The sequence below is a fragment of the Oncorhynchus nerka genome, linkage group LG26, assembly GCF_034236695.1.
Source record: "Oncorhynchus nerka isolate Pitt River linkage group LG26, Oner_Uvic_2.0, whole genome shotgun sequence".
NCBI classification, from domain to species: Eukaryota; Metazoa; Chordata; class Actinopteri; order Salmoniformes; family Salmonidae; genus Oncorhynchus; species Oncorhynchus nerka.
This window is the reverse complement of record NC_088421.1, coordinates 48,714,846-48,736,427: the sequence shown is the minus strand read 5'-3', so window position 1 is coordinate 48,736,427 and position 21,582 is coordinate 48,714,846. Positions and strand designations below refer to the sequence as shown.

Sequence of the window (21,582 nt, the reverse complement as noted above, 5' to 3'; positions counted from 1 at the left end):
CCGTAGGTACACAGAGCTCTGTATGTGATTTTCTCCCCCTCCCCCCACCAGGTACTCTGAGCACACCCAGCTAGCATCTCGTCAGCGTACCGTCCAGGAGTTGATCCAGGGGAAGCAGGGTGACCTGGACCAGTGGATGTCCCAGTACCAAGCAGCCTTCAGCAGCCTGGAGGCCACACAGCTGGCCAGTCTACTGCAGGACATCAGCAGTCACATAGACCTGGGTTAGTGTCTGTAGAGGTGGGAGAGGGGGTTCTGTGTCTGGTTCCAGCTGGCCAGTCTACTGCAGGACATCAGCAGTCACATAGACCTGGGTTAGTGTCTGTAGAGGTGGGAGAGGGGGTTCTGTGTCTGGTTCCAGCTGGCCAGTCTACTGCAGGACATCAGCAGTCATATAGACCTGGGTTAGTGTCTGTAGAGGTGGGAGAGGAGGTTCTGTGTCTGGTTCAGCTGGCCAGTCTACTGCAGGACATCAGCAGTCATATAGACCTGGGTTAGTGTCTGTAGAGGTGGGAGAGGAGGTTCTGTGTCTGGTTCCAGCTGGCCAGTCTACTGCAGGACATCAGCAGTCACATAGACCTGGGTTAGTGTCTGTAGAGGTGGGAGAGGAGGTTCTGTGTCTGGTTCCAGCTGGCCAGTCTACTGCAGGACATCAGCAGTCACATAGACCTGGTTTAGTGTCTGTAGAGGTGGGAGAGGAGGTTCTGTGTCTGGTTCCAGCTGGCCAGTCTACTGCAGGACATCAGCAGTCATATAGACCTGGGTTAGTGTCTGTAGAGGTGGGAGAGGGGGTTCTGTGTGGTTCCAGCTGGCCAGTCTACTGCAGGACATCAGCAGTCACATAGACCTGGGTTAGTGTCTGTAGAGGTGGTTCTGTGTCTGGTTCCAGCTGGCCAGTCTACTGCAGGACATCAGCAGTCACATAGACCTGGGTTAGTGTCTGTAGGGGTGGGAGAGGGGGTTCTGTGTCTGGTTCCAGCTGGCCAGTCTACTGCAGGACATCAGCAGTCACATAGACCTGGGTTAGTGTCTGTAGAGGTGGGAGAGGGGGTTCTGTGTCTGGTTCCAGCTGGCCAGTCTACTGCAGGACATCAGCAGTCATATAGACCTGGGTTAGTGTCTGTAGAGGTGGGAGAGGAGGTTCTGTGTCTGGTTCCAGCTGGCCAGTCTACTGCAGGACATCAGCAGTCATATAGACCTGGGTTAGTGTCTGTAGAGGTGGGAGAGGAGGTTCTGTGTCTGGTTCCAGCTGGCCAGTCTACTGCAGGACATCAGCAGTCACATAGACCTGGGTTAGTGTCTGTAGAGGTGGGAGAGGAGGTTCTGTGTCTGGTTCCAGCTGGCCAGTCTACTGCAGGACATCAGCAGTCACATAGACCTGGTTTAGTGTCTGTAGAGGTGGGAGAGGAGGTTCTGTGTCTGGTTCCAGCTGGCCAGTCTACTGCAGGACATCAGCAGTCATATAGACCTGGGTTAGTGTCTGTAGAGGTGGGAGAAGGGGTTCTGTGTGGTTCCAGCTGGCCAGTCTACTGCAGGACATCAGCAGTCACATAGACCTGGGTTAGTGTCTGTAGAGGTGGGAGGGAGGTTCTGTGGGTTCCAGCTGGCCAGTCTACTGCAGGACATCAGCAGTCATATAGACCTGGGTTAGTGTCTGTAGGGTGGGAGAAGGGTTCTGTGTGGTTCCAGCTGGCCAGTCTACTGCAGGACATCAGCAGTCACATAGACCTGGGTTAGTGTCTGTAGGGGTGGGAGAGGGGTTCTGTCTGTCTGCAGGACATCAGCAGTCATATAGACCTGGGTTAGTGTGTCTGTAGAGGTGGGAGAGGGGGGTTCTGTCTGGCCAGTCTACTGCAGGACATCAGCAGTCATATAGACCTGGGTTAGTGTCTGTAGAGGTGGGAGAAGGGTTCTGTGTGGTTCCAGCTGGCCAGTCTACTGCAGGACATCAGCAGTCACATAGACCTGGGTTAGTGTCTGTAGAGGTGGGAGAGGAGGTTCTGTGTCTGTTCCAGCTGGCCAGTCTACTGCAGGACATCAGCAGTCACATAGACCTGGGTTAGTGTCTGTAGAGGTGGGAGAGGTGGTTCTGTGCAGGTTCCAGCTGGACCCAGTCTCTAGTTTCAGCTGGCCAGTCTAGGACATCAGCAGTCACATAGACCTGGGTTAGTGTCTGTAGAGGTGGGAGAGGGGGTTCTGTGTCTGGTTCCAGCTGGCCAGTCTACTGCAGGACATCAGCAGTCACATAGACCTGGGTTAGTGTCTGTAGAGGTGGGAGAGGGGTTCTGTGTCTGGTTCCAGCTGGCCAGTCTACTGCAGGACATCAGCAGTCACATAGACCTGGGTTAGTGTCTGTAGAGGTGGGAGAGGGGTTCTGTCTGGTTGGCCAGTCTACTGCAGGACATCAGCAGTCATATAGACCTGGGTTAGTGTCTGTAGAGGTGGGAGAGGGGTTCTGTGTCTGGTCTGGCCAGTCTACTGCAGGACATCAGCAGTCACATAGACCTGGGTTAGTGTCTGTAGAGGTGGGAGAGGGGTTCTGTGTCTAGTTCAGCTGGCCAGTCTACTGCAGGACATCAGCAGTCACATAGACCTGGGTTAGTGTCTGTAGAGGTGGGAGAGGGGGTTCTGTGTCAGTTCCATTCTGACCTGGGTTGGTGTAGTCTCAGCTGGACTCAGACATCAGTCATATAGTCCTGATTGATTAACCTTCTATCTCTTCCTCCCTCCCCCAGGTCCTCCCAGCTACGTCCCGGCCACAGCCTTCCTGCAGAACGCCGGCCAGGCCCACCTAATCAGCCAGTGCGAGGGCCTGGAGGCTGAGTTGGGCTCCCTGCTGCAGCAGCGCCGTGGGGCCCTGCGAGGCTGTCTGGAGCAGCTGCACAGCTATGCCACTGTGGCTCTGCTGTACCCGCGGGCTGTGCTGCTGCGCCACAGGGCCCACCTCTGGAAACAGTGGCTGGAAGAGCTGCTCTGTGACATGACTGTTGACCACTGCCAGCAGATCTCCAGACAGTGAGTTGGAGTGGACACATGCTGGCTTTCTCCTCTCCTCTCTTTCTTGCCATCTCGCTCCATATCTTTCCTTTTCATTCCTCATTATCTCTGTCTCTCCTCTCTCTCTCTCTCTATCTGTCTCTCTCTCTCTCTCTCTGTCTCTCTCCCTCTCTCTCTCTCACTCTCCTCTCTCTGTCTCTCTGTCTCTCTCTCCTGTCTCTCTCTCTGTCTCTCCTGTCTCTCTCCTTCTGTCTCTCTGTCTCTCTCTCTGTCTCTGTCTCTCTCTGTCTCTCTCTCTCTTTCTGTCTCTCCTTCTGTCTCTCTGTCTCTCTCTCTGTCTCTCTCCTCTCTGTCTCTCTCTCTCTACTCTAATATTTTATTATTTTCATTAAATGGACAGTTATTTTATCGATCTGTGCTCTCCCTTCCTCTCCAAACGTCCCTCCCTCCAGGTATGAGGTCCAGTTTGCCCCCCAGCCTCCCCTTGCATCGTGCCAGTTCCTGTCCAGCGTTGAGCTGGCCCTGCAGCACCAGGCCTCAGAGACCAACACGCGTGTCCTGCGCCAGGCGGAGCGTGTCAAGGCCGAGGGAGCCACGGTCCACGTGTGAAGAACAGCTGCAGGAGATTGAGCGTTGCATCAGTGTGTTCCTCCTAGAGAACCCAGAGCAGGGCTCTCTCAGCCTGGCCACCATCATCTCATCAGCCCTCTGCACCCTCACCAGGTCTGTCTGGCTGTGTGCTGGGGTTAGACGTGTGTGTGCTGGGGTTAGACGTGGGTGTGTGTGTGCTGGGGTTAGACGTGGGTGTGTGTGTGCTGGGGAAAGACGTGGGTGGCTGGCTGTGTGCTGGGGAAAGACGTGGGTGGCTGGCTGTGTGCTGGGGTTAGACGTGGGTGTCTGGCTGTGTGCTGGGGTTAGACGTGGGTGGCTGGCTGTGTGCTGGGGAAAGACGTGGGTGGCTGGCTGTGTGCTGGGGTTAGGCGTGGGTGGCTGGCTGTGCTGGGGAAAGACGTGGGTGGCTGGCTGTGTGCTGGGGATAGACGTGGGTGGCTGGCTGTGTGCTGGGAAAGACGTGGGTGGCTGGCTGTGTGCTGGGGATAGGCGTGGGTGGCTGGCTGGCTGTGTGCTGGGGTTAGACGTGGGTGGCTGGCTGTGTGCTGGGATAGACGTGGGTGGCTGGCTGTGTGCTGGGGAAAGACGTGGGTGGCTGGCTGTGTGCTGGGGATAGACGTGGGTGGCTGGCTGTGTGCTGGGGATAGACGTGGTGGCTGGCTGTGTGCTGGGGAAAGACGTGGGTGGCTGGCTGTGTGCTGGGGATAGACGTGGGTGGCTGGCTGTGTGCTGGGGATAGACGTGGGTGGCTGGCTGTGTGCTGGGGTTAGACGTGGGTGGCTGGCTGTGTGCTGGGGTTAGACGTGGGTGGCTGGCTGTGTGCTGGGGTTAGACGTGGGTGGCTGGCTGTGTGCTGGGGTTAGACGTGGGTGGCTGGCTGTGTGCTGGGGATAGACGTGGGTGGCTGGCTGTGTGCTGGGGATAGACGTGGGTGGCTGGCTGTGTGCTGGGGTTAGACGTGGGTGGCTGGCTGTGTGCTGGGGTTAGACGTGGGTGTGTGTGGATAACGAGACCAACCTGGTGGTTGAGGGAGCAACTAGTGTTCCTGATGTCTTGTGGCAGGGTGTGTGTGGTGGGGGGGGTGTAACTTTGTGTGTGGTGGGGGGTAGAAGGGGTGTAACTGTGTGTCTGGTGGGGGGTAGAAGGGGGTGTAACTGTGTGTCTGGTGTGGGGGGTAGAAGGGGTGTAACTGTGTGTCTGGTGTGGGGGGTAGAAGGGGTGTGTGTGTCTGGTGGGGGGTAGAAGGGGTGTAACTGTGTGTGTGGTGGGGGGGTAGAAGGGGTGTAACTGTGTCTGGTGTGGGGGGTAGAAGGGGTGTAACTGTGTCTGGTGTGGGGGTAGAAGGGGGTGTAACTGTGTGTCTGGTGGGGGGGTGTAACTGTGTCTGGTGGGGGGTAGAAGGGGGTGTGTCTGGTGGGGGGTAGAAGGGGTGTGTCTGGTGGGGGGGGTAGAAGGGGTGTAACTGTGTCTGGTCCCCCTCAGGGGGTGATGGAAGGGGGTGTAACTGTGTGTCTGGTCCCCTCAGGCGTAACCTGGTGATGGAAGGGGGTGTAACTGTGTGTCTGGTCCCCCTCAGGCGTAACCTGGTGATGGAAGGACTGTGTCTGGCAGGGTAACCGGCGGCGGGGGGCAGCTGGTAGAACTCTCGCGGGGGCCTGGTTCCTGGAGGAGCTGTGTTCCATGAGCGGTAATATCACCTCATTGGTCCAGCTGCTGGGGCAGTGTCAGCTCCTCCCACATGACCTGGACCTGCCTCGGCAGGAGACCGCCCAGACCGTCTACCTGGCCAACGCCGTCTACACCTGTTTACAGGTACGATGTCATGGGGTGGAACGTGTGTGTGTGGTGGATAGAAGTGTGAGTGTGGTGAGGATAGAAGTGTGTGTGTGGTGAGGATAGAGAAGTGTGTGGTGAGGATAGAAGTGTGTGTGTGTGTGTGTGGTGAGGATAGAAGTGTGTGTGGTGAGGATAGAAGTGTGTGTGTGTGTGTGGTGTGTGTGTGGTGAGGATAGAAGTGTGTGTGTGTGTGTGTGGTGAGGATAGTGTGTGTGTGTGGTGAAGTGTGTGTGTGTGTGTGTTTGTGGTGAGGATAGAAGTGTGTGTGTGTGGTGAGGATAGAAGTGTGTGTGTGTGTGGTGAGGATAGAAGTGTGTGTGGTGAGGATAGAAGTGTGTGTGTGTGTGGTGAGGATAGAAGTGTGTGTGTGTGTGTGTGTGTGTGTGTGTGTGTGTGTGTGTGGTGAGGATAGAAGTGTGTGTGTGTGTGTAGATAGAGTGTGTGTGGTGAGGAAGTGTGTGTGTGTGGTGAGGATAGAGTGTGTGTGTGTGTGTGTGTGTGTGGTGAGGATAGAAGTGTGTGTGTGTGTGGTGAGGATGTGTGTGTGTGTGTGGTGAGGATAGATGTGTGTGGTGAGGTGTGTGTGTGGTGAGGATAGAAGTGTGTGTGTGTGTGTGTGTGTGTGATGTGTGTGTGTGGTGAGGATAGAAGTGTGTGTGTGTGTGGTGAGGATAGAAGTGTGTGTGTGTGTGTGGTGAGGATAGAAGTGTGTGTGTGGTGAGGATAGAAGTGTGTGTGTGGTGAGGATAGAAGTGTGTGTGTGTGTGGTGAGGATAGAAGTGTGTGTGTGTGGTGAGGATAGAAGTGTGTGTGTGTGTGGTGAGGATAGTGTGTGTGTGTGTGTGGTGAGGATAGAAGTGTGTGTGTGTGTGTGAGGATAGAAGTGTGTGTGTGTGTGGTGAGGATAGTGTGTGTGTGTGGTGAGTGAGGATAGAAGTGTGTGTGTGTGTATTGTGTGTGGTGAGGATAGAGTGTGTGTGTGTGTGGTGAGGTAGTGTGTGTGTGGTGAGGTGTGTGTGTGTGGTGAGGATAGAAGTGTGTGTGTGTGTGTGTGGTGAGAGAAGTGTGTGTGTGGTGAGGTGTGTGTGTGTGTGTGGTGAGGATAGAAGTGTGTGTGGTGAGGATAGAAGTGTGTGTGTGTGTGTGTGGTGAGGATAGAAGTGTGTGTGTGTGTGTGGTGTGTGTGTGTGGTGAGGATAGAAGTGAGGTGTGGTGAGGATGTGTGGTGAGGATAGAAGTGTGTGTGGTGAGGATAGAAGTGTGTGGTGAGGATAGTGTGTGTGTGTGTGGTGAGGATAGAAGTGTGTGTGTGTGTGTGGTGAGGATAGAAGTGTGTGTGGTGAGGATAGATGTGTGTGTGTGTGTGGTGAGGATAGAAGTGTGTGGTGAGGATAGAAGTGTGTGTGTGTGTGTGTGTGTGGATAGAAGTGTGTGTGTGTGTGTGGTGAGGATAGAAGTGTGTGTGTGTGGTGAGGATAGTGTGGTGAGGTGTGTGTGTGTGTGGTGAGGATAGAAGTGTGTGTGTGTGTGTGTGTGGTGAGGATAGAAGTGTGTGTGGTGAGGATAGAAGTGTGTGTGTGTGTGTGTGGTGAGGATAGAAGTGTGTGTGGTGAGGATAGAAGTGTGTGTGTGGTGAGGATAGAAGTGTGTGTGTGGTGAGGATAGAAGTGTGTGTGTGTGTGGTGAGGATAGAAGTGTGTGTGTGTGTGGTGAGGATAGAAGTGTGTGTGTGTGGTGAGTGTGTGTGTGTGGTGGATAGAAGTGTGTGTGTGTGGTGAGGATAGAAGTGTGTGTGTGTGGTGAGGATAGAGTGTGTGTGTGTGTGGTGAGATGTGTGTGTGTGTGTGGTGAGGATAGAAGTGTGTGTGTGTGGTGAGGATAGAGTGTGTGTGTGTGTGTGGTGAGGATAGAATGTGTGTGTGTGTGTGGTGAGGATAGAAGTGTGTGTGTGTGAGTGTGTGTGTGTGTGTGGTGAGGATAGAAGTGTGTGTGTGTGTGTGGTGAGGATAGAAGTGTGTGTGTGGTGAGGATAGATGTGTGTGTGTGTGGTGAGGATAGAAGTGTGTGTGTGGTGAGGATAGATAGAGTGTGTGTGTGTGTGGTGAGGGAAGTGTGTGTGGTGAAGGTGTGTGTGTGTGTGGTGAGGATAGAAGTGTGTGTGTGGTGAGGATAGAAGAAGTGTGTGTGTGTGGTGAGGATAGAAGTGTGTGTGTGTGTGTGGTGAGGATAGAAGTGTGTGTGTGTGTGTGGTGAGGATAGAAGTGTGTGTGTGTGTGTGTGTGTGAGGATAGAGTGTGTGGTAGTGTGTGTGGTGAGGATGTGTGTGTGTGAGGATAGAGAGGATAGAAGTGTGTGTGTGTGTGTGGTGAGGATAGAAGTGTGTGTGTGTGTGGTGAGGATAGAGTGTGTGTGTGTGGTGAGGATAGAAGTGTGTGTGTGTGTGTGGTGAGGATAGAGTGTGTGTGTGTGTGTGGTGAGGATAGAAGTGTGTGTGTGTGGTGAGGATAGAAGTGTGTGTGGTGAGGATAGAAGTGTGTGTGTGTGTGGTGAGGTGTGTGTGTGTGGTGAGGATAGTGGTGAGGTGTGTGTGTGTGAGGATAGAAGTGTGTGTGGTGAGGGTGAGGATAGATGTGTGTGTGTGTGGTGAGGATAGAAGTGTGTGTGTGTGGTGAGGATAGAATGTGTGTGTGTGTGTGTGTGGTGAGGATAGTGTGTGTGTGTGTGGTGAGGATAGAAGTGTGTGTGTGTGGTGAGGATAGAAGTGTGTGTGTGTGGTGAGGATAGAAGTGTGTGTGTGTGTGTGGTGAGGATAGAAGTGTGTGTGGTGTGTGGTGAGGATAGTGTGTGTGTGTGAGGTGGTAGAGTGTGTGTGTGTGTGGTGGATAGAAGTGTGTGTGTGAGGATAGAAGTGTGTGTGTGTGTGGTGAGGATAGAAGTGTGTGTGTGTGTGAGGTGTGGTGAGGATAGAAGTGTGTGTGGTGAGGATAGAAGTGTGTGTGTGTGTGAGGATAGAAGTGTGTGTGTGTGTGTGGTGAGGATAGAAGTGTGTGTTGTGGTGAGGATAGAAGTGTGTGTGGTGAGGATGTGTGGTGAGGATAGAGTGTGTGTGTGTGTGTGGTGTGTGTGGTGAGGATAGAAGTGTGTGTGTGTGTGTGTGGTGAGGATAGGAAGTGTGTGTGTGTGTGTGGTGAGGATAGAAGTGTGTGTGTGGTGAGGATAGAAGTGTGTGTGTGTGGTGAGGATAGAAGTGTGTGTGTGTGTGTGGTGAGGATAGAAGTGTGTGTGGTGAGGATAGAAGTGTGTGTGTGTGTGTGTGTGGTGAGGATAGAAGTGTGTGTGTGTGTGTGGTGAGGATAGAAGTGTGTGTGTGTGTGTGGTGAGGATAGAAATGTGTGTGTGTGGTGAGGATAGATGTGTGTGTGTGGTGAGGATAGAAGTGTGTGTGTGTGTGTGGTGAGGATAGAAGTGTGTGTGTGTGTGTGGTGAGTGTGGTGAGAAGTGTGTGTGTGTGTGGTGAGGATAGAAATGTGTGTGTGTGGTGAGGATAGAAGTGTGTGTGTGTGTGGTGAGGATAGAAGTGTGTGTGTGTGTGTGTGTGGTGAGGATAGAAGTGTGTGTGTGGTGAGGATAGAAGTGTGTGTGTGTGTGTGGTGAGGATAGAAGTGTGTGTGTGTGGTGAGGATGTGTGGTGTGAGGATAGAAGTGTGTGTGTGTGGTGAGGATAGAAGTGTGTGTGTGGTGAGGATGTGTGTGTGGTAGAAGTGTGGTGAGGATAGAGTGTGTGTGTGTGTGTGTGTGTGTGGTGAGGATAGAGTGTGTGTGTGTGTGTGGTGAGGATAGAAGTGTGTGTGTGTGTGTGTGGTGAGGATAGAAGTGTGTGTGTGGTGAGGATAGAAGTGTGTGTGTGTGTGTGTGTGGTGAGGATAGAAGTGTGTGTGTGTGTGTGTGTGTGGTGAGGATAGAAGTGTGTGTGTGGTGAGGATAGAAGTGTGTGTGTGTGTGTGTGGTGAGGATAGAAGTGTGTGTGTGTGTGTGTGGAGGATGAGGATAGTGTGTGTGTGTGTGTGTGTGGTGAGGATAGAAGTGTGTGTGTGTGTGTGGTGAGGATAGAAGTGTGTGTGTGTGTGTGGTGAGGATAGAAGTGTGTGTGTGTGTGTGGTGAGGATAGAAGTGTGTGTGTGTGTGTGGTGAGGATGTGTGTGTGTGTGGTGAGGATAGAAGTGTGTGTGTGTGTGGTGAGGATAGAAGTGTGTGTGTGTGTGTGTGTGTGGTGAGGATAGAAGTGTGTGTGTGTGGTGAGGATAGAAGTGTGTGTGTGTGGTGAGGATAGAAGTGTGTGTGTGTGTGGATAGAAGTGTGTGAGTGTGTGTGTGGATAGAAGTGTGTGTGGTGAGGATAGATGTGTGTGTGGTGAGGATAGAAGTGTGTGTGGTGAGGATAGATGTGTGTGTGAAAAATCTCAGCCTTCACAGGAAAAAAAAAAAACACACAACATTCCTTCCATTTTATTTTGGGGTTAAAAACGTAATTTAAGCTGTTAACTCTAAGTGGTTGTTTTGGGCCCGTTACTGGGTTTGGGGCCCCCCCTGATGGTGAAGCAATGCATTTCCTTCTCTCTCCAGATGACCTGGCATGCCTCCTAGCACAATGTTTACAAGAGGCATACAGGACATGTTGACACCTAATATACTATCTAGACATACAGGACATGTTGACACCTAATATACTATCTAGGCATACAGGACATGTTGACACCTAATATACTATCTAGACATACAGGACATGTTGACACCTAATATACTATCTAGACATACAGGACATGTTGACACCTAATATACTATCTAGACATACAGGACATGTTGACACCTAATATACTATCTAGGCATACAGGACATGTTGACACCTAATATACTATCTAGACATACAGGACATGTTGACACCTAATATACTATCTAGGCATACAGGACATGTTGACATCTAATATACTATCTAGACATACAGGACATGTTGACACCTAATATACTATCTAGACATACAGGACATGTTGACACCTAATATACTATCTAGACATACAGGACATGTTGACACCTAATATACTATCTAGACATACAGGACATGTTGACACCTAATATACTATCTAGACATACAGGACATGTTGACACCTAATATACTATCTAGACATACAGGACATGTTGACACCTAATATACTATCTAGACATACAGGACATGTTGACATCTAATATACTATCTAGACATACAGGACATGAATGTTTCGATAGTATCTATCTAGACCCCCCCCGGGGGTTCACATTTAGTTTTTTTCCCCTAGCACTACACAACTGACTCAAATGACCAACTTATCAAGCTTTGATTATTTGAACTGGCTGTGTAGTGCTAGGGGGAAACCTGTAAATGTGTACACAGAGGGGGCCCCGGGACCGAGTTTGTGAAACCATGGGTTAGAGGACAACATGTAGGGGACCAGATAGCTACATTTTGAAGTGTTGCGTTGTGGTGAAAGTGGGTCTCTAACTTGGGAAGTGTAACAGAAACCCTCACCAATGTTATCAGAATGACGTTGTCTACCTTTACTGGTCCGCTTGTCTTTCTGGCTGATCTCTTCCTTCCTTCCTTTTTCCCTTCCTTCCTTCCTTCCCTCTTTCCTCCTTTCCATCCTTTTTTTTTTCTTCCTACCTCCCTTCCCTCCCTCCCTCCCTTCCCTCCTTCCTTCCTGTTTTCCTTCCTTCCTTCCTTCCTTCCCTCCCTCCCTCCCTCCCTCCCTCCCTCCCTCCCTCCCTCCCTCCCTCCCCTCCTTCCTTCCTGTTTTCCTTCCTTCCTTCCTCCCTCCCTCCCTCCCTCCCTCCCTCCCTCCTGTTTTCCTTCCTTCCTCTCTCCCTTCCTTCCTTCCCTCCCTCCCTCCCTCCCTTCCCTCCTTCCTTCCTGTTTTCCTTCCTTCCTTCCTCTCTCCCTTCCTTCCTTCCTCTCTCCCTCCCTCCCTCCCAGGAGCTGAACACTAACTTCCGTCAGATCATCTTCCCGGAGGCTCTACGCTGCATGTTGAAGGGCGAGGCCACCCTGGAGACCATGCTGTCGGAGCTGGACCTCTTAGTGGAGCAGTGTGCAGACGGGGTCTCCCTGCAGGGGCTGGCCGACGCCCTGCACACACACCTCCGCAGCGCCGCCATGGGCCTGGAGCACGAGGCGGACACACACTGTCTCCACATCACCAGGTTAGAACAGACACTGTCTCCACATCACCAGGTTAGAACACACAGTGTCTCCACATCACCAGGTTAGAACAGACACTGTCTCCACATCACCAGGTTAGAACAGACACTGTCTCCACATCACCAGGTTAGAACAGGGGAACAGACACTGTCTCCACATCACCAGGTTAGAACACACAGTGTCTCCACATCACCAGGTTAGAACAGACACTGTCTCCACATCACCAGGTTAGAACAGACACTGTCTCCACATCACCAGGTTAGAACAGACACTGTCTCCACATCACCAGGTTAGAACAGACAGTGTCTCCACATCACCAGGTTAGAACAGACACTGTCTCCACATCACCAGGTTAGAACACACAGTGTCTCCACATCACCAGGTTAGAACACACAGTGTCTCCACATCACCAGGTTAGAACACACACTGTCTCCACATCACCAGGTTAGAACAGGGGAACAGACACTGTCTCCACATCACCAGGTTAGAACACACAGTGTCTCCACATCACCAGGTTAGAACACACAGTGTCTCCACATCACCAGGTTAGAACACACACTGTCTCCACATCACCAGGTTAGAACAGGGGAACAGACACTGTCTCCACATCACCAGGTTAGAACACAGTGTCTCCACATCACCAGGTTAGAACACACACTGTCTCCACATCACCAGGTTAGAACACACACTGTCTCCACATCACCAGGTTAGAACACACAGTGTCTCCACATCACCAGGTAAGAACAGACACTGTCTCCACATCACCAGGTTAGAACAGACAGTGTCTCCACATCACCAGGTTAGAACAGGGGAACACACAGTGTCTCCACATCACCAGGTTAGAACAGACACTGTCTCCACATCACCAGGTTAGAACACACAGTGTCTCCACATCACCAGGTTAGAACAGGGAACAGACACTGTCTCCACATCACCAGGTTAGAACAGACACTGTCTCCACATCACCAGGTTAGAACAGACACTGTCTCCACATCACCAGGTTAGAACAGACACTGTCTCCACATCACCAGGTTAGAACAGGGGAACAGACACTGTCTCCACATCACCAGGTTAGAACAGGGGAACAGACACTGTCTCCACATCACCAGGTTAGAACAGGGGAACACACAGTGTCTCCACATCACCAGGTTAGAACACACACTGTCTCCACATCACCAGGTTAGAACACAGTGTCTCCACATCACCAGGTTAGAACACACACTGTCTCCACATCACCAGGTTAGAACAGACACTGTCTCCACATCACCAGGTTAGAACACACACTGTCTCCACATCACCAGGTTAGAACAGACACTGTCTCCACATCACCAGGTTAGAACAGACACTTGTCTCCACATCACCAGGTTAGAACAGACACTTGTCTCCACATCACCAGGTTAGAACAGGGGAACAGACACTGTCTCCACATCACCAGGTTAGAACAGACACTGTCTCCACATCACCAGGTTAGGACAGACACTGTCTCCACATCACCAGGTTAGAACAGACACTGTCTCCACATCACCAGGTTAGAACAGGGGAACAGACACTGTCTCCACATCACCAGGTTAGAACACACAGTGTCTCCACATCACCAGGTTAGAACAGACACTGTCTCCACATCACCAGGTTAGAACACACAGTGTCTCCACATCACCAGGTTAGAACACACAGTGTCTCCACATCACCAGGTTAGAACACACACTGTCTCCACATCACCAGGTTAGAACAGGGGAACAGACACTGTCTCCACATCACCAGGTTAGAACACACAGTGTCTCCACATCACCAGGTTAGAACACACAGTGTCTCCACATCACCAGGTTAGAACACACACTGTCTCCACATCACCAGGTTAGAACAGACACTGTCTCCACATCACCAGGTTAGAACAGACACTGTCTCCACATCACCAGGTTAGAACAGACACTGTCTCCACATCACCAGGTTAGAACAGACAGTGTCTCCACATCACCAGGTTAGAACAGACACTGTCTCCACATTTTTATTTATTTTTATTTATTTCACCTTTATTTAACCAGGTAGGCAAGTTGAGAACAAGTTCTCATTTACAATTGCGACCTGGCCAAGATAAAGCAAAGCAGTTCGACACATACAACGACACAGAGTTACACATGGAGTAAAACAAACATACAGTCAATAATACAGTATAAACAAGTCTATATACAATGTGAGCAAATGAGGTGAGAAGGGAGGTAAAGGCAAAAAAGGCCATGGTGGCAAAGTAAATACAATATAGCAAGTAAAACACTGGAATGGTAGTTTTGCAATGGAAGAATGTGCAAAGTAGAAATAAAAATAATGGGGTGCAAAGGAGCAAAATAAATAAATAAATTAAATACAGTTGGGAAAGAGGTAGTTGTTTGGGCTAAATTATAGGTGGGCTATGTACAGGTGCAGTAATCTGTAAGATGCTCTGACAGTTGGTGCTTAAAGCTAGTGAGGGAGATAAGTGTTTCCAATTTAAGAGATTTTTGTAGTTCGTTCCAGTCATTGGCAGCAGAGAACTGGAAGGAGAGGCGGCCAAAGAAAGAATTGGTTTTGGGGGTGACTAGAGAGATATACCTGCTGGAGCGTGTGCTACAGGTGGGAGATGCTATGGTGACCAGCGAGCTGAGATAATGTGGGACTTTACCTAGCAGGGTCTTGTAGATGACATGGAGCCAGTGGGTTTGGCGACGAGTATGAAGCGAGGGCCAGCCAACGAGAGCGTACAGGTCGCAATGGTGGGTAGTATATGGGGCTTTGGTGACAAAACGGATAGCACTGTGATAGACTGCATCCAATTTGTTGAGTAGGGTATTGGAGGCTATTTTGTAAATGACATCGCCAAAGTCGAGGATTGGTAGGATGGTCAATTTTACAAGGGTATGTTTGGCAGCATGAGTGAAGGATGCTTTGTTGCGAAATAGGAAGCCAATTCTAGATTTAACTTTGGATTGGAGATGTTTGATATGGGTCTGGAAGGAGAGTTTACAGTCTAACCAGACACCTAAGTATTTGTAGTTGTCCACGTATTCTAAGTCAGAGCCGTCCAGAGTAGTGATGTTGGACAGGCGGGTAGGTGCAGGTAGCGATCGGTTGAAGAGCATGCATTTAGTTTTACTTGTATTTAAGAGCAATTGGAGGCCACGGAAGGAGAGTTGTATGGCATTGAAGCTTGCCTGGAGGGTTGTTAACACAGTGTCCAAAGAAGGGCCGGAAGTATACAGAATGGTGTCGTCTGCGTAGAGGTGGATCAGAGACTCACCAGCAGCAAGAGCAACATCATTGATGTATACAGAGAAGAGAGTCGGTCCAAGAATTGAACCCTGTGGCACCCCCATAGAGACTGCCAGAGGTCCGGACAGCAGACCCTCCGATTTGACACACTGAACTCTATCAGAGAAGTAGTTGGTGAACCAGGCGAGGCAATCATTTGAGAAACCAAGGCTGTCGAGTCTGCCGATAAGGATGTGGTGGTTGACAGAGTCGAAAGCCTTGGCCAGATCAATGAATACGGCTGCACAGTAATGTTTCTTATCGATGGCGGTTAAGATATCGTTTAGGACCTTGAGCGTGGCTGAGGTGCACCCATGACCAGCTCTGAAACCAGATTGCATAGCAGAGAAGGTATGGTGAGATTCGAAATGGTCGGTAATCTGTTTGTTGACTTGGCTTTCGAAGACCTTAGAAAGGCATGGTAGGATAGATATAGGTCTGTAGCAGTTTGGGTCAAGAGTGTCCCCCCTTTGAAGAGGGGGATGACAGCTGCTTTCCAATCTTTGGGAATCTCAGATGACACAAAAGAGAGGTTGAAAAGGCTAGTAATAGGGGTGGCAACAATTTCGGCAGATAATTTTAGAAAGAAAGGGTCCAGATTGTCTAGCCCGGCTGATTTGTAGGGGTCCAGATTTTTCAGCTCTTTCAGAACTTCAGCTGAATGGATTTGGGAGAAGGAGAAATGGGGAAGGCTTGGGCGAGTTGCTGTTGGGGGTGCAGTGCTGTTGACCGGGGTAGGAGTTGCCAGGTGGAAAGCATGGCCAGCCGTAGAAAAATGCTTATTGAAATTCTCAATTATGGTGGATTTATCAGTGGTGACAGTGTTTCCTATCTTCAGTGCAGTGGGCAGCTGGGAGGAGGTGTTCTTATTCTCCATGGACTTTACAGTGTCCCAGAACTTTTTAGAGTTAGTGTTGCAGGAAGCAAATTTCTGCTTGAAAAAGCTAGCCTTGGCTTTTCTAACTGCCTGTGTATAACGGTTTCTAGCTTCCCTGAACAGCTGCATATCACGGGGCTGTTCGATGCTAATGCAGAACGCCATAGGATGTTTTTGTGTTGGTTAAGGGCAGTCAGGTCTGGGGAGAACCAAGGGCTATATCTGTTCCTGGTTCTAATTTTCTTGAATGGGGCATGTTTATTTAACATTGTTAGGAAGGCATTTAAAAAAATATCCAGGCATCCTCTACTGACGGGATGAGATCAATATCCTTCCAGGACACCCGGCCAGGTCGATTAGAAAGGCCTGCTCGCTGAAGTGTTTCAGGGAGCGTTTTACAGTGATGAGTGGAGGTCGTTTGACCGCTGACCCATTACGGATGCAGGCAATGAGGCAGTGATCGCTGAGATCTTGGTTGAAGACAGCAGAGGTGTATTTAGAGGGGAAGTTGGTTAGGATGATATCTATGAGGGTGCCCGTGTTTAAGGCTTTGGGGGTACCTGGTAGGTTCATTGATAATTTGTGTGAGATTGAGGGCATCAAGTTTAGATTGTAGGATGGCTGGGGTGTTAAGCATGTTCCAGTTTAGGTCGCCTAGCAGCACGAGCTCTGAAGATAGATGGGGGGCAATCAGTTCACATATGGTGTCCAGAGCACAGCTGGGAGCAGAGGGTGGTCTATAGCAGGCGGCAACGGTGAGAGACTTGTTTTTAGAGAGGTGGATTTTTAAAAGTAGAAGTTCAAATTGTTTGGGTACAGACCTGGATAGTAGGACAGAACTCTGCAGGCTATCTTTGCAGTAGATTGCAACACCGCCCCCTTTAGCAGTTCTATCTTGTCTGAAAATGTTGTAGTTTGGAATTAAAATTTCTGAATTTTTGGTGGTCTTCCTAAGCCAGGATTCAGACACAGCTAGAACATCCGGGTTGGCAGAGTGTGCTAAAGCAGTGAAAAGAACAAACTTAGGGAGGAGGCTTCTAATGTTAACATGCATCACCAGGTTAGAACAGACACTGTCTCCACATCACCAGGTTAGAACAGGGGAACAGGATGTTGCGGGCCCAGTACTGGGAACAGACAGGCAGTAGGGTTCGTGTTAATTGGTTATGTTATATTTCAGGATGTTGCGGGCCCAGTACTGGGAACAGACAGGCAGTAGGGTTCGTGTTAATTGGTTATGTTTTATTGCAGGATGTTGCGGGCCCAGTACTGGGAACAGACAGGCAGTAGGGTTCGTGTTAATTGGTTATGTTATATTTCAGGATGTTGTGGGCCCAGTACTGGGAACAGACAGGCAGTAGGGTTCGTGTTAATTGGTTATGTTGTATTGCAGGATGTTGCGGGCCCAGTACTGCCAGCTGATGCAGCCTCCAGGGGCCAGTATGGACGCCGTGGGACAGGACTCTCCCAAGATGTCCGCCGGTCAGATGCTGCTGGTGGCCTTCGATGGCATGTTTGCTCAGCTAGAGACCGCCTTCGGCCAGCTCACAGAGAAGGTAACACATCTACTTCCTCAATGTCCTCTCTCTTTCTCAATCTCTTTTCCCTCTCACTCTCTCTCTATCTCAATCTCTTTCCCTCTCTGACTCTCTTTCCTAATCTCTTTCCTCTCCCTTTCTCAATCTCTTTCCTCTCTCACCCTCTCTCTTTCTCAATCTCTTTCCTCTCTCACCCTCTCTCTTTCTTAATCTCTTTCCCCTCTCACCCTCTCTCTTTCTCAATCTCTTTCCTCTCTCTCACCCTCTCTCTTTCTCAATCTCTTTCCCCTCTCTCACCCTCTCTCTTTCTCAATCTCTTTCCCCTCTCTCACCCTCTCTCTTTCTCAATCGCTTTCCTCTCTCACCCTCTCTTTCTCAATCGCTTTCCCCTCTCACCCTCTCTCTTTCTTAATCTCTTTCCCCTCTCACCCTCTCTTTCTCAATCTCTTTCCCCTCTCACCCTCTCTTTCTCAATCTCTTTCCTCTCTCACCCTCTCTTTCTCAATCTCTTTCCCCTCTCTCACCCTCTCTCTTTCTCAATCTCTTTCCCCTCTCTCACCCTCTCTCTTTCTCAATCTCTTTCCCCTCTCTCACCCTCTCTCTTTCTCAATCGCTTTCCTCTCTCACCCTCTCTCTTTCTCAATCGCTTTCCCCTCTCACCCTCTCTTTCTTAATCTCTTTCCCCTCTCACCCTCTCTCTTTCTTAATCTCTTTCCCCTCTCACCCTCTCTTTCTCAATCTCTTTCCCCTCTCACCCTCTCTTTCTCAATCTCTTTCCTCTCTCACCCTCTCTCTTTCTCAATCTCTTTCCCCTCTCTCACCCTCTCTCTTTCCCCTCTCTCACCCTCTCTCTTTCTCAATCGCTTTCCTCTCTCACCCTCTCTCTTTCTTAATCTCTTTCCCCTCTCTCACCCTCTCTCTTTCCCCTCTCACCCTCTCTTTCTCAATCGCTTTCCTCTCTCACCCTCTCTCTTTCTTAATCTCTTTCCCCTCTCTCACCCTCTCTCTTTCACAATCTCTTTCCCCTCTCACCCTCTCTTTCTCAATCTCTTTCCCCTCTCACCCTCTCTCTTTCTCAATCTCTTTCCTCTCTCACCCTCTCTCTTTCTCAATCTCTTTCCCCTCTCACCCTCTCTCTTTCCCCTCTCACCCTCTCTCTTTCTCAATATCTTTCCTCTCTCTTTCTCAAGCTCTTTCCCCTCTCTCAGCCTCTTTCTCAATCTCTTTCCTCTCTCACCCTCTCGTTTCCTCAAGCTCTTTCCTCTGTCTCTTTCCTCTGTCTCTTTCCTCTGTCTCTTTCCTCTGTCTCTTTCTCTCTCTTTTTGGCTCAATCACTCTTTCATCTTAAACTCATCTTTGTCTTGTTATTCCTCTTCACTGCACATTCCATTTGTTTGTCACTTATCTCGGGCTATTCCTTTCTTCTCACTCTCCCGTCTCTCTATGATGTCATTTCCTCTCCTCTCTAGATGATTTCCATGGAGGTGCCGCCGGCGTGGCGGAAGGTGGATGTGATGCGTGAGGCGCGGGCGGCCCAGGTCCATTTCTTCCACAGCGGTCCTCACAGACATGTTCTGGAGGAGATCTTCTTCCTCAAGAGACTCCAAACCATCAGGGAGTTTTTCAGGCTCTGTGGATCCTTCGCTCAGACACTCTCTGGTGAGAATACTGATGGCTTTATAGTCTCTCTGTGTGGATCCTTCGCTCAGACACTCTCTGGTGAGAATACTGATGGCTTTATAGTCTCTCTGTGTGGATCCTTCGCTCAGACACTCTCTGGTGAGAATACTGATGGCTTTATATAGTCTCTGTGTGGATCCTTCGCTCAGACACTCTCTGGTGAGAATACTGATGGCTTTATAGTCTCTCTGTGTGGATCCTTCGCTCAGACACTCTCTGGTGAGAATACTGATGGCTTTATGGTCTCTCTGTGTGGATCCTTCGCTCAGACACTCTCTGGTGAGAATACTGATGGCTTTATAGTCTCTCTTGTGGATCCTTCGCTCAGACACTCTCTGGTGAGAATACTGATGGCTTTATAGTCTCTCTGTGTGGATCCTTCGCTCAGACACTCTCTGGTGAGAATACTGATGGCTTTATAGTCTCTCTGTGTGGATCCTTCGCTCAGACACTCTGGTGAGAATACTGATGGCTTTATAGTCTCTCTGTGTGGATCCTTCGCTCAGACACTCTCTGGTGAGAATACTGATGGCTTTATAGTCTCTCTGTGTGGATCCTTCGCTCAGACACTCTCTGGTGAGAATACTGATGGCTTTATAGTCTCTCTGTGTGGATCCTTCGCTCAGACACTCTGGTGAGAATACTGATGGCTTTATAGTCTCTCTGTGTGTGTCAAAATTCATTTTCAATTTAAGGGGCTTTATTGGCATGGAAAACATATGTTTACATTGCCAAAGCAAGTGAACTAGATAACAAACAAAAACAAGTGAAATAAAATGTTAAAACATTAATTATTGCACTAGTTACAAAAGAATCAAGACATTTCAAACGTCATGTGTCTGTTATGAGCCTTGTCCTGTCAGATACAGAACGGCAGTAGAGGTCAACACTAACGTCATGTGTCTGTTATGAGCCTTGTCCTGCAGAACGGCAGTAGAGGTCAACACTAACGTCATGTCTGTTATGAGCCTTGTCCTGTCAGATACAGAACGGCAGTAGAGGTCAACACTAACGTCATGTGTCTGTTATGAGCCTTGTCCTGTCAGATACAGAACGGCAGTAGAGGTCAACACTAACGTCATGTGTCTGTTATGAGCCTTGTCCTGCAGAACGGCAGTAGAGGTCAACACTAACGTCATGTGTCTGTTATGAGCCTTGTCCTGTCAGATGCAGAACGGCAGTAGAGGTCAACACTAACGTCATGTGTCTGTTATGAGCCTTGTCCTGCAGAACGGCAGTAGAGGTCAACACTAACGTCATGTGTCTGTTATGAGCCTTGTCCTGCAGAACGGCATTAGAGGTCAACACTAACGTCATGTGTCTGTTATGAGCCTTGTCCTGTCAGATACAGAACGGCAGTAGAGGTCAACACTAACGTCATGTGTCTGTTATGAGCCTTGTCCTGCAGAACGGCATTAGAGGTCAACACTAACGTCATGTGTCTGTTATGAGCCTTGTCCTGTCAGATACAGAACGGCAGTAGAGGTCAACACTAACGTCATGTGTCTGTTATGAGCCTTGTCCTGCAGAACGGCATTAGAGGTCAACACTAACGTCATGTGTCTGTTATGAGCCTTGTCCTGTCAGATACAGAACGGCAGTAGAGGTCAACACTAACGTCATGTGTCTGTTATGAGCCTTGTCCTGTCAGATACAGAACGGCAGTAGAGGTCAACACTAACGTCATGTGTCTGTTATGAGCCTTGTCCTGTCAGATGCAGAACGGCAGTAGAGGTCAACACTAACGTCATGTGTCTGTTATGAGCCTTGTCCTGTCAGATACAGAACGGCAGTAGAGGTCAACACTAACGTCATGTCTGTTATGAGCCTTGTCCTGCAGAACGGCAGTAGAGGTCAACACTAACGTCATGTGTCTGTTATGAGCCTTGTCCTGTCAGATACAGAACGGCAGTAGAGGTCAACACTAACGTCATGTGTCTGTTATGAGCCTTGTCCTGCAGAACGGCAGTAGAGGTCAACACTAACGTCATGTGTCTGTTATGAGCCTTGTCCTGCAGAACGGCATTAGAGGTCAACACTAACGTCATGTGTCTGTTATGAGCCTTGTCCTGTCAGATGCAGAACGGCAGTAGAGGTCAACACTAACGTCATGTGTCTGTTATGAGCCTTGTCCTGTCAGATACAGAACGGCAGTAGAGGTCAACACTAACGTCATGTGTCTGTTATGAGCCTTGTCCTGCAGAACGGCAGTAGAGGTCAACACTAACGTCATGTGTCTGTTATGAGCCTTGTCCTGCAGAACGGCATTAGAGGTCAACACTAACGTCATGTGTCTGTTATGAGCCTTGTCCTGTCAGATACAGAACGGCAGTAGAGGTCAACACTAACGTCATGTGTCTGTTATGAGCCTTGTCCTGCAGAACGGCATTAGAGGTCAACACTAACGTCATGTGTCTGTTATGAGCCTTGTCCTGTCAGATACAGAACGGCAGTAGAGGTCAACACTAACGTCATGTGTCTGTTATGAGCCTTGTCCTGTCAGATACAGAACGGCAGTAGAGGTCAACACTA

General features: G+C 49.8%; 1 pseudogene; it reads left to right on the top strand.

Annotated features, from left to right (window-relative positions):
- LOC135564904 (serine/threonine-protein kinase SMG1-like) overlaps positions 1–21,582 on the top strand; it is a 93,184-nt pseudogene that overhangs the window by 25,995 nt on the left and 45,607 nt on the right.